Source organism: Chiloscyllium punctatum, chromosome 28 (genome assembly GCF_047496795.1).
Source record: "Chiloscyllium punctatum isolate Juve2018m chromosome 28, sChiPun1.3, whole genome shotgun sequence".
Taxonomy (NCBI): Eukaryota; Metazoa; Chordata; class Chondrichthyes; order Orectolobiformes; family Hemiscylliidae; genus Chiloscyllium; species Chiloscyllium punctatum.
In genome coordinates, this window is record NC_092766.1 from 39,344,280 (window position 1) to 39,357,894 (window position 13,615).

Below are 13,615 nucleotides of genomic sequence, written 5' to 3' on the forward strand. Positions count from 1 at the left end.
ACCTTGGGTTCATGTCACAGTACAGGTGATCCCATTGCCCTATCTCCACACAGCGACACTCCTACACACACACACACACACACACACACACACACACATTCATACATGCCGCTTATACAGGGGATGCTACCATCTTTACCCAATCCTGCCTACTTGTGACTCCAGGTCCAGAACAACATAGCTGACCCTTAATCCGAGAATGCCGACACTGTGGTAGGCTGGCCATTCGGCCCATTCCAGTCGACACCATCCCTCTGAAACACATCCTGTCAGACATGGCCACACTCCATAATTATTCCGTTCCTCTTCATTTCCCATGGCTGATCCCAGTAACCCGCACACCTTCAGATTGTGGGAGGAAACTCACAGAAGCAAAGAGAGAGTGTGCAAACTGCAAATAATCACACGAGACTGGGATCGAATCCATGCCTCTCATGAAGCGAGGCAGCAGCGTATCAGGATGAACAACAAATGCTGTCCTGACCAGCGACATCCACACCCTGTGGGTATATTAGGAAGAATAAAAACATATTCACAACATGGACAACGGGACTTACGTCTGCGTGGACATGATTTGAACCAATCGTTTATCCTGGGTTGATACAAAGACACCGATATCACAGAGAAACCAGGGCAATGTGGGATTCAAATACCTGTTGCAGTTGAAACTCATTTACTCAGTCAAACTATGCACAGACTGCTAAACAGTCCCTTGTCTGGGAAAGGCTCAATGAGCAATAAAAACTCCAGAGTAACCAGCAAGATTACATATCCCAGAAAGAGATCAATTAAACTGTCAATGCTGTTGTTAAGCCAAACGAGCTTCCAGTTACATAGCGTCAAAGTCACAGACTCACGCAGCATGAAAACAGGCCTTTCACTCCTATCAGCTCATACTGTACATAATGCCAAACTAAACGAGTCGCATCTGACGGCTCCTGTAATTGCTGAGGGTTACTAATGCCCTTGTAATATTACTACTGCATTGTTAATATGAATGTCCAGATATAATTCTATGGAGAGCAGTTCAAATCCTGGCATGGCAGATGCTGGAATTTTATTTCAATAAATACCAAGAGTTGAAGAGTCTAATGATGATGTTGAATCAGTTGTTGTAGATCTGATTCACAAATGCCTGATAGGGAAGGAAACTGCCATACTTATCTGGTCTGGCTGGTGTGTGACTCCAGATCCATAATATCCTGGTTTATTCTGAACTGCCTTCTGGGCAATAAATAATGGACTCGGCATAAATGAATAGCTTTTTCTCTAATCCCACGGAAACTTTCCAATTCATTTATCGATCCAAATATCCTGTGATTATTGTAAATGTACTTTCATTCATGACTGTCTCAGAAAGTGAATTGCACACATAAACCATCCTCTGTTAAAAAAAGCCTCGCATGTCTTATCTTAAATCTCTCTCTTTTCACCTAAAGCATATACCCTCTCGTCTTGAAGTGCCCCTCCTTGGAGAAAAGTTACAGTTAACTCTATCCGAACTCTCAATAACTTATAAATTTCTATCAGGTCGCCTTTCAACCTCCAGTGCTCAAGTGAAAATATTCTCAGCCTATCAGCCTTTCGTTATAAGTCGAAACTTTCCAAAGACCATTACGCTGGTTAACCTCTTCCAAACCTACTCCAGTTGAATAATTTCCTTGCTATTACTGGGCAACAAGAACTGGACGCAGTATTCCAGAAGAGGCCTCACACAATGTCCTATTCAACATCAACGTAACGTACCAGCCCCTATGCTCAAAGGACTGTACAACCGCGAGGGTGGAGAAATAAACGGGAGGACTGGGAGTGGGAAGAATTTAGCTGAGCGTGCAAGAGGTGGATGGAGTTGGGGGTAAAGGTGATAGGTCGGAGAAGAGGGTGAAGAGGATAGGTGGTAAGGAAGATAGACAGGTGGGACAGGTCAGCAGGATGGCGCCACGCTAGAAAGTTGGAACTCGGATAAGGTGGGCATGGGGAGATGAGGAAACTGGTAAAGACCACGTTGATGCCCTGAGAAGGAAAGGTTCCGAACTGGAAGATGAGGCATCTGGTGGTGAGGGAATGGCGGTGGAGGAGGCCCAGGAAATGCATGTCCTCGGGAGAGCCGGGGGGTGGGGCGGGGGGTAGTTGATGTTTTTGGTCATGAGGCATTGGGGTCGAATGTTGCGGGGGCCCTGGAAATGTTCTCTGAAGCGCTCTGCGAGACGGTGTATGTTGGCCCCAGTGTAGAGGAGACCACATCGGAGCAACAGATGCAATAAATGACACGTGTGGAAGTGCACATGCACATCTGATGGATGTGGAAGGCTCATTCGATCATTGGAAGGATGTGAGGGGGAAGATGTGTGTGCAGGTTTTGCAATTCTTGCGGTGGCAGGGGAAGGTGTCGCGAGTTGAGGGTGGGTCATTGGAGGGCGTGGACTTGACTAGGTAGTCGTAGAGGAAACAGTCTTTGTGAAAAGTGGATAGGGGTGGGGAGGGAAATATATCCCTCGAGGTCAGTGTTGCTAACACCCTTTACAAACCCACTGATTCCCACAGCTATCTGGGTTATACTTCCACCCACCCCACCTCTTGCACAAATGTTACCCTGTTTTCCCAATTCCTCCACCTCAATCGCGTCTGCTCCCAAAGGTTCAGTTCCACCACAGAACACACCAGAGAGCCTACATGTTTAAAGACTGCAACTTCCCCTCCTCAGTGGTTGAAGATGCCCTCCAATGCATCTCATCCATGTCCCGTACATCCACCCACGAACCCCACACCTCCAACCACAATAAGGACAGAACTCCCGGCCCTCATCTTCTATCCCACCAACCTCTGCATAAATCACATCATCCTCTGACAGTTTCGCCACCTCTAAACAGATCCCACCACCAGGGATCTGTTCCCCTCCCCACCCCTATCCACATTCTGGCAAGACCATTCGCTCTGTGATTATCTCGTCAGGTCCACGCCATCCAATGACCAACACTTCCCTCCTGGCACCTTCCCCTGTCACTGCAGGAATTGCAAAGCCTGCACTCACATCTACCTCCTCACCTCTGTCCAAGGCTCTAATGGAGGCCTCCACATCCATCAAAGTTTCTCAAACACTTCCACACATGTCATTTCTTGTATACGTTCCTCCCGGTGCGTTCTCCGCTTAGTTGGAGAGAGGAGATGTGTTCTCACAGGGCACGTCAGAGAATAACTCCAGGGTACCCGCAAGAATCAACCCCAGTGCTCCCTGACCAAACATTTGAACTCCCTCTCCCACTCTCTCAAGGACATGCAGGTCCTGGGCCTCCTGTATCATCACTGCCTCACGACCCGATGCCTGGAGGAAGAAAGCATCATCATCCGCCTCGGGACCCTTTAACCCCATGGCATCAATTTGGACTTCACCCGTTGCCTCATTTCCCCTCCGCCTACCTTACCCCAGTTCCCACCTTCCAGCTCAACACCGTCCGCCTGACTTGTCCCACCTGTGCATCTTCATTTCCACCTATCCAGTCCACCTTCTTCTTTGACATATCATGTTCACCCCCCACCTACATCCACCTACAGCACTCTCCGCTACCTTCTCCCCAGACCCACATTCTTCCCATTTATCTCTCGTCCCATATGCTCCCAGTCTCATTCCTGATGAAGTGGTTTTGACTGAAGCGTTCATTGTTCCTGCTCCTCAGATGCTGCTAGACCTACTGTGCTTCTCCAACATCAGTCTAATATTGAGGGGAAACATATAATTGAGAGGGTTTTCGGATATTTTCTATTGTTGACCACAGGCTAAGGATGATAGCAGAACTTTAGCAACCACCAGTTTAGGGAACAGCTAAAGGACTGAGCACAAGTCTGATCACCGCATAAGTCAACACTTTTTTTAAAAAAAATAAGATAAAAGATGGAAAGCTGAAGTATGCAACTTTGCCCATCAAGACCGTTTCACCAATGAGTTTATCACTGATACCTTTCCAAGTCAGAGTGCTATGGGCCTTGGAGGGTAATTTGAAAATGGTGGCAATTCGTTACATCTTCCAACCTTGTCCTTATAGTCAGTACAGCTGTTGAGCTTTGAAGGTTCTGTCAAAAATGCACGAATGACTTACTCCAGTGCATCTTGTAGTTAGTGCACTCTGCTGCAATTGTGCCTTGACAGTGAAGGGAATGAATATTGCAGGTATTGAAGAGGGTACACTCAAGTGACTGTATTGTCGTGGACGGTGTCCAGTTCCCTAAGTGTTGTTGAAGTTACACCCATCCAGGCAAATGGAGAGAGTTCCGTTCCACGTCTTGCAAAGGATATAGGATTCATGGAGCAATGAGTTTAGTTTATAATCAAAGAATATCTCAAGAACATGTTGTTGTCCAAGTGTTTATGTAACCTGTTTCTATCCGCTTTTTTTCCCCCAAAATACGAGTTCTGTGGAAGATTACACGGGGTAATTTGTTTGCAGTAAAGCCATTGAATGTCAGTGGGATATGATTAGATTCTTACTTGTCAGAGTTATCATTACTCTGTTTCGTCCTTGTGTGGACCAATCTGATTCCAGTCCCTGTCTGATCTCAAGTTCCAATTCCCGTCTGTGCTTGAAATTTCAACCGTTTCTTCCCATAAATGTCTTAACCTGCCTTAATAATGTGTAAGGACGCTGCAGGGGACAGCAGAGATTTACGGACATGTTGTCAACACTGGAAAAAATGGAGAAAGTGGAATGATTGATTAGGCTGGTATTATTCTCCCTGAAACAAAGGAGACGGAGGGGAGCTCTATAATCACATAATAACATTTATAAACGTTCAATATTCATGGGATCTTGACAGGGTAGTTACGTGCAGGTGGGTTTTCCTCTGGTATGAGAAGAGTACCGGAGGACAAAAACTCAGAATTAGATATTACCCATTTAATTCAGAAATGAGGAGTAATTTCTTTGCTCAGGGGCCAGTGAATCGGTGGAACTCCAACCAAAACTATTGTTAAGGCTAAGTTGTTGTGCATTTTCAAACTGTGCCAGACAGATATTTAAACAGAAAGACGATAAAGCTTTGTCAAGGCAATGCTGGAGAATGGAGTTGAAGATTATCAGATCACCCATGAGTTCGTTGAATGGTGGAGCAGACTCGATGGGCTGAATGGCCAACTTCCAATCCTACATCATTTCATCTAATGCTTTATTTTATTGATACCTTTAGAATTCTTTGGGGATGTGCTGAAGTGATAGAAAAGGTTTCTCAAACTGTTCAGACAGATCAGGAACTAGGCTCATAAGCTCATGAACAAGAAATGTGCTGTGGCCTGGAGACAACAAATGGCACTGGGCACACCACAGATGGGTATGTGCAGAAGTCATGTTTGCGAAAGAAAATTGGTGGATCTTATATTGTTGCCACCTTGGTGATAATGCTGGATGATGCATCACGGTATGATTTACACAACAAAAGGTTGTGAATGAATGAAAGATTCGTTTCATTGCAAACGTTTCTGCAGTTCCAATTCCAATTGACTGTTTAAAATACTGATCAGAACGATGTGTGGAGTATTACATTAAAATTCACAATCCCACTGGATAAACTATTGCACCCGATCTCTCCTTATTTGTTTCACTTTCATTCGATGTAAATTCATGGAAAGTCAAGATGGAATGAAAGGAGGAAAGAAACGTTTGCACTCCTTTTCATTATCCCAATTTAACTTTCAACAGAATCAAATTGCTTTATTTCGACCTTGATGTCGTATCGATTTGTCATAAATCTCCGGTGCAATGATGGGCAAGAGCAAGATTCTCCATCCAGTGTACACTAAAGATGCGAGGAACAAAGGGAAATCACAGCTGTGTTTGATAGAAGTAACATCCGGAGTCGGATTCAAATCCGCACATGCGCAATGGAAGAGCAACCCGTCGCCTTAACCCCGTGGCCACTTCAGCCCATTGCAAAGGGGCTCGCATGTCACCCTGTCAAGATCACATGTGGTGCACCTAGGTAATAAGAAATTCCCTGAGCGGAATCGAATCCATAGCATTATGTTTTTGCTTTCAGTGGAATAAAAATACCAACAAAATCCAAGAATTTTACCTAGTCCTTGGAAGGAATACCTGGTCCTTGATTCATTCCGTGTCGGAACTGTCTCAGAATGAACCAGCAAACATGAAATTCCCGTCACATTCACACGCACATTTAGTCCTGATACATAATTACTTCAGACAGTTTCTCTCTCACGTGAAGAAGTATATATGGATAGAGAAGTGAAGGTGATGTTTTAGCTCGATGGTCTTTCTCATATGGCTGAACCTGAACTGGGTAAAATTACCGGAAATGCAGTGTTGTTCGATTCATTTTATTAATTTTGCTTCAACTTCACTCTGTTCATTCCAATGATCTGAAGTGAATTGGATTTATGTGATTGGAACGTTTAATGTTGCATTAAATTTTGATCCGAATTTATTTCAGCTTAAAGAAAATACTGATGAGAAAAACAGAAGGTTAAACTATAAAACAAGATGTCAGTTTTGATGATCAGTTACGTTGGCAGATTTCAGTGGCTATCAAATGAACCAAACATCATGGCGATTGTCCTCCCATCTTTAAGCCATGGGATGAAAGCAGGAAATCGATCTCCAAGAGACGGATCACATCCTATTCATTGTAGAATATCTTTCCTTGGCAATATGCAAAATCTGCTCAGTTCTATTTATAATGCTTCATGTGGAATATCAATATAAATCTTAAAAAAACTCTGAGGTGTTTTTGCTGAATCTTACTCAGCTGCATACGTTTCCGATATTTCTTTACATTTAAAGTCGTCCAAATTAGACCTTATTTCCTCGCACCTTCCAACCCCAACACCCCACTTTTACAGTTTTACCTGGCCACAGGCTGTCTCTCTCCTGGTGAAACTCACTGCTTGTGTGTCTCTAAATGTGCCTTTCCAAATATTTTGGAAACGGATTCTCCGAGTAACAGAAATTCTGCTCCCATCATTTCTTTGTCCTACATCGATGGTTTTGAACGCCTGACGTTCAGAAATTTACGAACTTTAAATAGTAAATTTACCACCTATTTACACTCTCCAAACTTCAAATACTCTGGAAAACTTCCATTCCGTTTTGTTTGGTTCAGTGTCAAATTTTCCAAAACACAAATAAATAAAATCCCATCCCCACTAAACGCCGTCAGCATCGTCTCTAATGTCTTAGCAGCCCAGTAAACGCTGGCAGTGTCCTCTCTAATAGAATCACAGATTCCTTACAATGCAGAAAGTGCAGTTCAGCCAATCGAGTCTGTAGGGAGACTCTGAACAGCATCTCAACCAGACCTAGCTCCCGTCTCGATCACCGCAGGCCTCTGGCTTGTGATTTCAAATAAACCTGCTGGAATAAATCCTGTCATCGTGTGACTGCTGAACCTATCACTGCGTTACCCATGGCTAATTCACTTAACTTACTGAATTCACTCCCTGATCACATCAGTGCAATTTAACACGGCCCATCCACCTAAACTACAGACTTAACAGCAGTGCATACCACTGAGCAAATCTACTATCACATTGAACACTATCCGTATCATGTGTAATGGCTTTACACACTGGTACCTTAGCCTGGTGAAAGCAAGCTGCACCCATCAACCCGAATTCAATGCATCCAAACGCGGTTCTGCGCTGTACAACCACATTAGTGCAGTTGTAAATGTTTCTGCACTCAGATCTGAATGGGTTTACTCTATTTTCGTCATCAAATTCCTGCTTTAAAAAACATATCAGTCAGGAACAACGCTATATAATGGTTTTCATTGCAACACAAACGCAATGTGTAGTTTGCAGAAGTTATGTCTTTGCACTTTCAATGACACTCTCTCCCCAGGAGCTTCAGTCCGTCTCCACGCTTATTCAGACAGCACTGTCCTTGCTGTGACATATCCAATCGAGATTGGAAGGCCAGGCATTAATAACCTTCACTGGGGAACAGAGCGACAGGTTTAAAACATTTACGATGTCCCCAGCGGAGAATTGAACTCTGTGACAAGCAGACCACTAACCACGATACTGTGGAGGACAACAACATCGAAGGAAGCCCTTCAGCCTGTTGTGGCCGGACTTGTCCAACACAAATGCTAAACGACCTGAATCAGGTTTTCCGTTATTTAGCCCATAGTTTTATATGTTTTGGCATCACAAATTCACATCTGCATTTTTTTTCAGGTTAAAAGAGTTTCCGCCTCTCTGACCCTTTCTGCAAATCTACTCAAACCTTTCTGCCTTTTCCCGAAGTCTCTTGGCCCCAGTGTTCGATCCCTCATTCAATAACAAAAGCTTCTTTCAGTCTATCCTATGCATATCCCTCATTATTGTGAACATCTCAGTCATGTCCTCTCCAATCTCCTCTTCTCGGCGACAAACAACCCCAGTTTGTCCAATCTCCCCTTATAACTGAAAATGTTCAGCCCAGACAATATCCCATTGAATCTCTCCTGCAAAATTCCCAGTGCGATCACATCCAAGCTGTACTGTGAATTGCAGAACGGCACACAGTAATCCAGCTAGAGCCAAATTAGCATTTTTTTCCCCATTCCGTTCCAGTATGAGGGCATCGCTGGTTCGGCAGTATTGATTGCTATCCCTAATTGCACAGCAGGCAGTTGAGACTCAACCGTAATGCAGTGAGTCTGGAGTCACATCGAGGCCCGACCAGGTAAGAATGGCAGTTTCATTCCTCAAAGGACGTCAGCGAACCCGATGGTTTTGTTTTTTCAACAATTGACCGAGGATTTATAGGTTTTATTAGATTCGGAATTCCAGATATATATTGAATCCCAATTCTAACACCTGGCATGGCTGGAGTCAAACCCGGGTCCCTGGTTCATTTGCTTGGTATCTGAGTTAACAGTCCAGTGGTAAGAGCGCTCGGCCATTGCAGAAAACCAGTGAAACTAATCTTTCCCAATGAAGTCGCTTTTCCTCGATATTGTCCAGTGTCACTTTTCTGAGCTTGAACCCCAATAATCGCAAATCCATGTCAGTAAAAGCTGCTACCTGAGGATTGGCCTCACAACAGCGGTAACCAAATGGATCAATTGGTCTGCAGGTCCCGATGGTGGGGTTGGGCACGTTCACCCAGCAACAGTAACTGCAGCAGCAAAGACTGACCGGTATCAATGTGAGAGTAGTGTTAGATTCTGCAGTGCCGAAATGAAATAGGAAAAGACTCCACAAGCACAAGATGAAAGAGCAGCGCTCCAAAAACTAGTGCTCAGTTAAACCTGTTAGACTCGAACATGGTGGATTGTGATTTTTAACTTTGTACACCATAGTCCAACACCGGCATCTCTAAATTAATGAAATGGGGGTGTGGGACGGAAAGTTCAGTTAGTGACCGAAGGAGGGAGAGAAATCTCTGAGAACAGGTGAATTTGAACTCTGACATATGAACCACAGAGATGCGAGCGAGCAGAATTTGAAGGGAAAAGATCATCATCTTGGAGAAAATTATCATGTTAAAACAACTGATTCCTTTGTGTTTCACAAAAACTGGGGCAGCCAGAACAATTACTGCTGTGACTCGGATTCGAACGGAGGTTGCTGTGGCCATAACGCAGAAAACTAACCACTATACGATCACGGCATTCCACAAACGTGCACACTAACGGCACGCCATAAGTACAGTATCATAGGAAATGTTAGGCAGCGCACCAAATGCACAATATCAGTGCTTAGCGAACAGTGGCAGATATGTGGGAACTCAGAATGGGCTGACCGTTTAATATGGGTTCCCCCTAGTGGCTGTGGTGATTCCATCATTAATATGCTGAAGGCTGAGATAAATCGATTTCTGCAAAACATCATAGACTCCGGGGAACGTGCAGGTTTTCTTGAAATGTATGCTTCAATAGTAATGCAGTTTAACATCGGCTATTTCACCAGTTTCCCCCCTACCCCCCTCCTCCCCCCCCCCCCCCCCCCCCCCCAACAAGGCACTGCTACCACATAGTCCCAATTCCCGGCCCTAGAATCGGAGGAACTGAGTGGTGCAGCCGGGAAGATCCAACTGGAAGTCGGGATGGGAATGAGGTCGCACAGATACTCGAGGACGATCGTGACACAACCGGTGAATGAACAGTATTTCTATGACGGTTTAGAGGCGCAAGTAATTCCGAGGTTGGGAGTGCTCCTGGTCAAAGGCGAGGCGGAAGGGAATTTTTTTTTCCCGTTCAACAGTGCATCTTGCTGAGACAGTTCAGTGCCACAACTGGACCGTGGGCAGCTGGTTTGAAGTTTGAACTTGCTTCACTATCACCAACTTGCCTGGAATGAATTGCTTTCACCATTTTTATTTCCAATTGTTTAATATCTCCCTGCAGTCTGCGGCTTTCTTTCTCATGGTTAATTGCATGACTAACTGTTGTATGATCTGCACACTGCTAAATCACGGCCACTGCAAGTAAATAGGATTCATTGATCTTTATGAGAAAACAGTGGAACTCACAGCAGCATGCTTTGTCGGTTTGCAGGCGACGCCAGAATTGTAGACAGTGAGGAAGATTATCTAAGTTTCAAGAGGATCTTAATCCAATAAGTCGTTGGTTTAAAAAATGTAACATGGAGTTCAATCTGGATAAATGGCAGTTATTACATTTTAGTACAACAAGTTGCATAGTATTGGAGAACATGGAAGCTCGGTGTGCAGGTCCATAATTTTTTGTAATTTGCATGACCAACAGACAAGATGGTTCAAAGGCATTTAACATACTTCCCTTCATGGCTCAGTCCTTTGTGTATAGGATTCGGGACGTTATGGTGAAGTTTTGCAGGGCATTGATGAGGCCTCTTCTGGAATATTCTGTCCAGTTCTGGTCGACAAGTTGTAGGAATGATATTATTCAGCTGGAGTAGGTTCAGAAAAGGTATACACGCTTGTTGCCGTGTGTGGAAGGTTTGAGTTATAATGAAAGGCTGGATAGGCTGAGACTATTTTCAGATTCGAGATTGGGGTGCTGGAAAACCACATCAGGTAAGGCAGCATGCGAGGAGCAGGAGAATCATTTTTTTTTGCGCAGGTGTCGTTCATCAGGCTCTTCCCCGAAACGTCGATTCTCCTTCTCCTCAAATGCTGCCTGACCTGCTGTGCTTTCCCAGCACAACACTCTCGACTCTGATCTCTCATCTGCAGTTCTCACTTTCTCCTAATTGAGAGTGTTTTCACTCTAGGTTAGGGGTTAGAACGGCGACCTGACAGAAGTTCATGAATTATTGAGAGGCAAGTTAGAGTGAACGATAGCTGCCTTTTCCCATGACGGGGATTTCAAGGCGAGAGGGCATCTGTTTAAGATGAAAAGAGACAGTTTTTTTTAAAAGGTTATGTGAGGCATTTTTTAAGGAAGATGTTTTACGTGTGTAATTAACTTGCTGAGGAAGTGATGGATGAGGGTACGTTTGCAAAATTTAATGGACAATTGATTCCAACCATGAATGGGAAAGTGGGATCTTTAATATAAATTTACTCATGTCTAGTACATCAGCTGTTTCCCAGAAGACATTTAAGAGTCAACCACGGCATTATCCATCTGGAGTCTCCTGTGCGACAGAGCAGGTGAATATGACAGTTTGCTTCCCGAACTGGCATGAATGAATCAGATGGGATTTTCTACACAACTGATTCAGGTCATCACGAGACTCTTCAATTCCAGGTGCGTATTGAATTCAAACTCCACTATCTGTCATGCCAGGACCTGAACCCTTTGTCCTCAAAATATTACCTGTTTTTTTTAGATTAACAATGCAGTAATAAAACTACAAGGGCATTATAACCACTTAACGGGTACAGGAGGAGGCAGATTTGACTAGATTAGTTTGGCAGTATGTTCAGCATGGATTGTTTGGACTGCCGGGCCTGATTTCATGCTGTATGACTCTATGATTGACGCTATGGAACAAATAGAAAATTGGGATTTACAGCAGCATTTACAGCATAATCGAACACCTGATGGGAAATGTAATCCTGCTGGAGTCTCTGGAGGTTGTTTTGATCAGTGACCACTTCCCACACACGGGACTGGTGAACGGTCTCTGCCCAGTGTTACGGATTAAATGAGTTTCCGTTCCTGTGGTTAATTGAATCTCTTCCTGCAGTTCCCACATTGCCCTGCTTTCTCTGTGGTACCATCGTCTTTTTTCTACCCAGGGTGAACGATCGTTTCAAATTGCGTCCACACAGATACAAATCACGTTTTGCATGTTGTGAATGTGTTTTCATTGTTTCTCATTCACCCACAGGGTGTGTGTATGACTGGTCAGGGTCAGGACAACATTTATTATTCGCCCCTCGTTCGTTGCTGTCTGGCTGCACCACACACCCGGGTGTGATCCCAGCCTCGGGTTTCTGTCTGTAGGCAGTCTGCACATTCTCTGTGTGTTTGTGTTTTTACTTCTCCCTCTGACCAAAGATGTGCTCGTTACAGGGAGCTGCAATGGAAAACGCAGGCTTATGGGATAGGGAATACCGTGGGGTCTGGTGGAATGCGCTTCGGATGGATGTGTGGACTGGAAGGGCCAACTAGATTGCTTCCCACACAGTGGGGATTATTGGATTAAGGGTCAGCTAATGTTTTTTATCTAGTTCTGGAGTCTCTCGTAGGCAGGATTGGGTGAAGATAGTAGAATCCCCTGCATAAGGGACATGGATGAATGACATTGCAGGAAATTAAAATCATGATCTCTGTTCCTGTGGTCAGGCTTGCATTTCAGGCTTTATTCGTCGAACTTACAACATCACCCTTTCCGTGTTCAAACCCCCAAGTATGACTAGTTTAAAATATTACCCCAACACCACCTTCTCCGGGTTGACATCTTGACTGTGTGGAAGAAACTGATACTGAGCTGATGCGAGCAAATGTAACTGTCCCCGCCAGTGTCGGAAATTCAGATCCAAATAGCAAAATCATCTTTTAAACCCACCACTGCAAAGTTAAGGGCTCAACACGCTCCACTTGTGCCACTCAGCTGTCTTAGAAAGATGCACAGGAAATCGCTATTTTAGTATAAACGGGGACAACCATCCCCTTGAGCAGGAGCATACTCAATCTAGGAATTTGTTGTGCCTCCATACCATCGTAGAAGGACAGCACGCTCACATATTGCATCAGTGGAGACAGAGAGTAACTCTGCGCACTCATTCCCATCGCCATTTCCAGTTGGATCTGGACGGCTGCACTGATGTTAAGCTAAAATGCTATTGAAGCATAAATTTCAACAATATCCTGTACTATCCCCCGAATCTTTGATGTTTTGTCGAAATCGATCAATCTCATCTTTCAAAATTCTCATTCAAGGGATCTCCACAGCCTCTGAGGACATCGAACTGAAAGATTCAGCTCATTCTCAGTTCCCACATGTCTGTCACTGTTCGCTGAGTACTGATATTGTACATTTGCTGTTCTTCCGAACATTTCCTCTGCAAGTATACTTATTGCTGCTTGCAATCATCCTGTTCTGTGGTTGCTGTGATCGTGGTTGTCGGTATTTTGCATTGTGACCACAGCAACCTCGATTTGAAACCAAATCACGGCACTAAGTCTTCTCTCCGTTGTCCTTTTTGTGACACATGCTGAGAAATTAATTGTCTTACCTTAAAATTCTGCT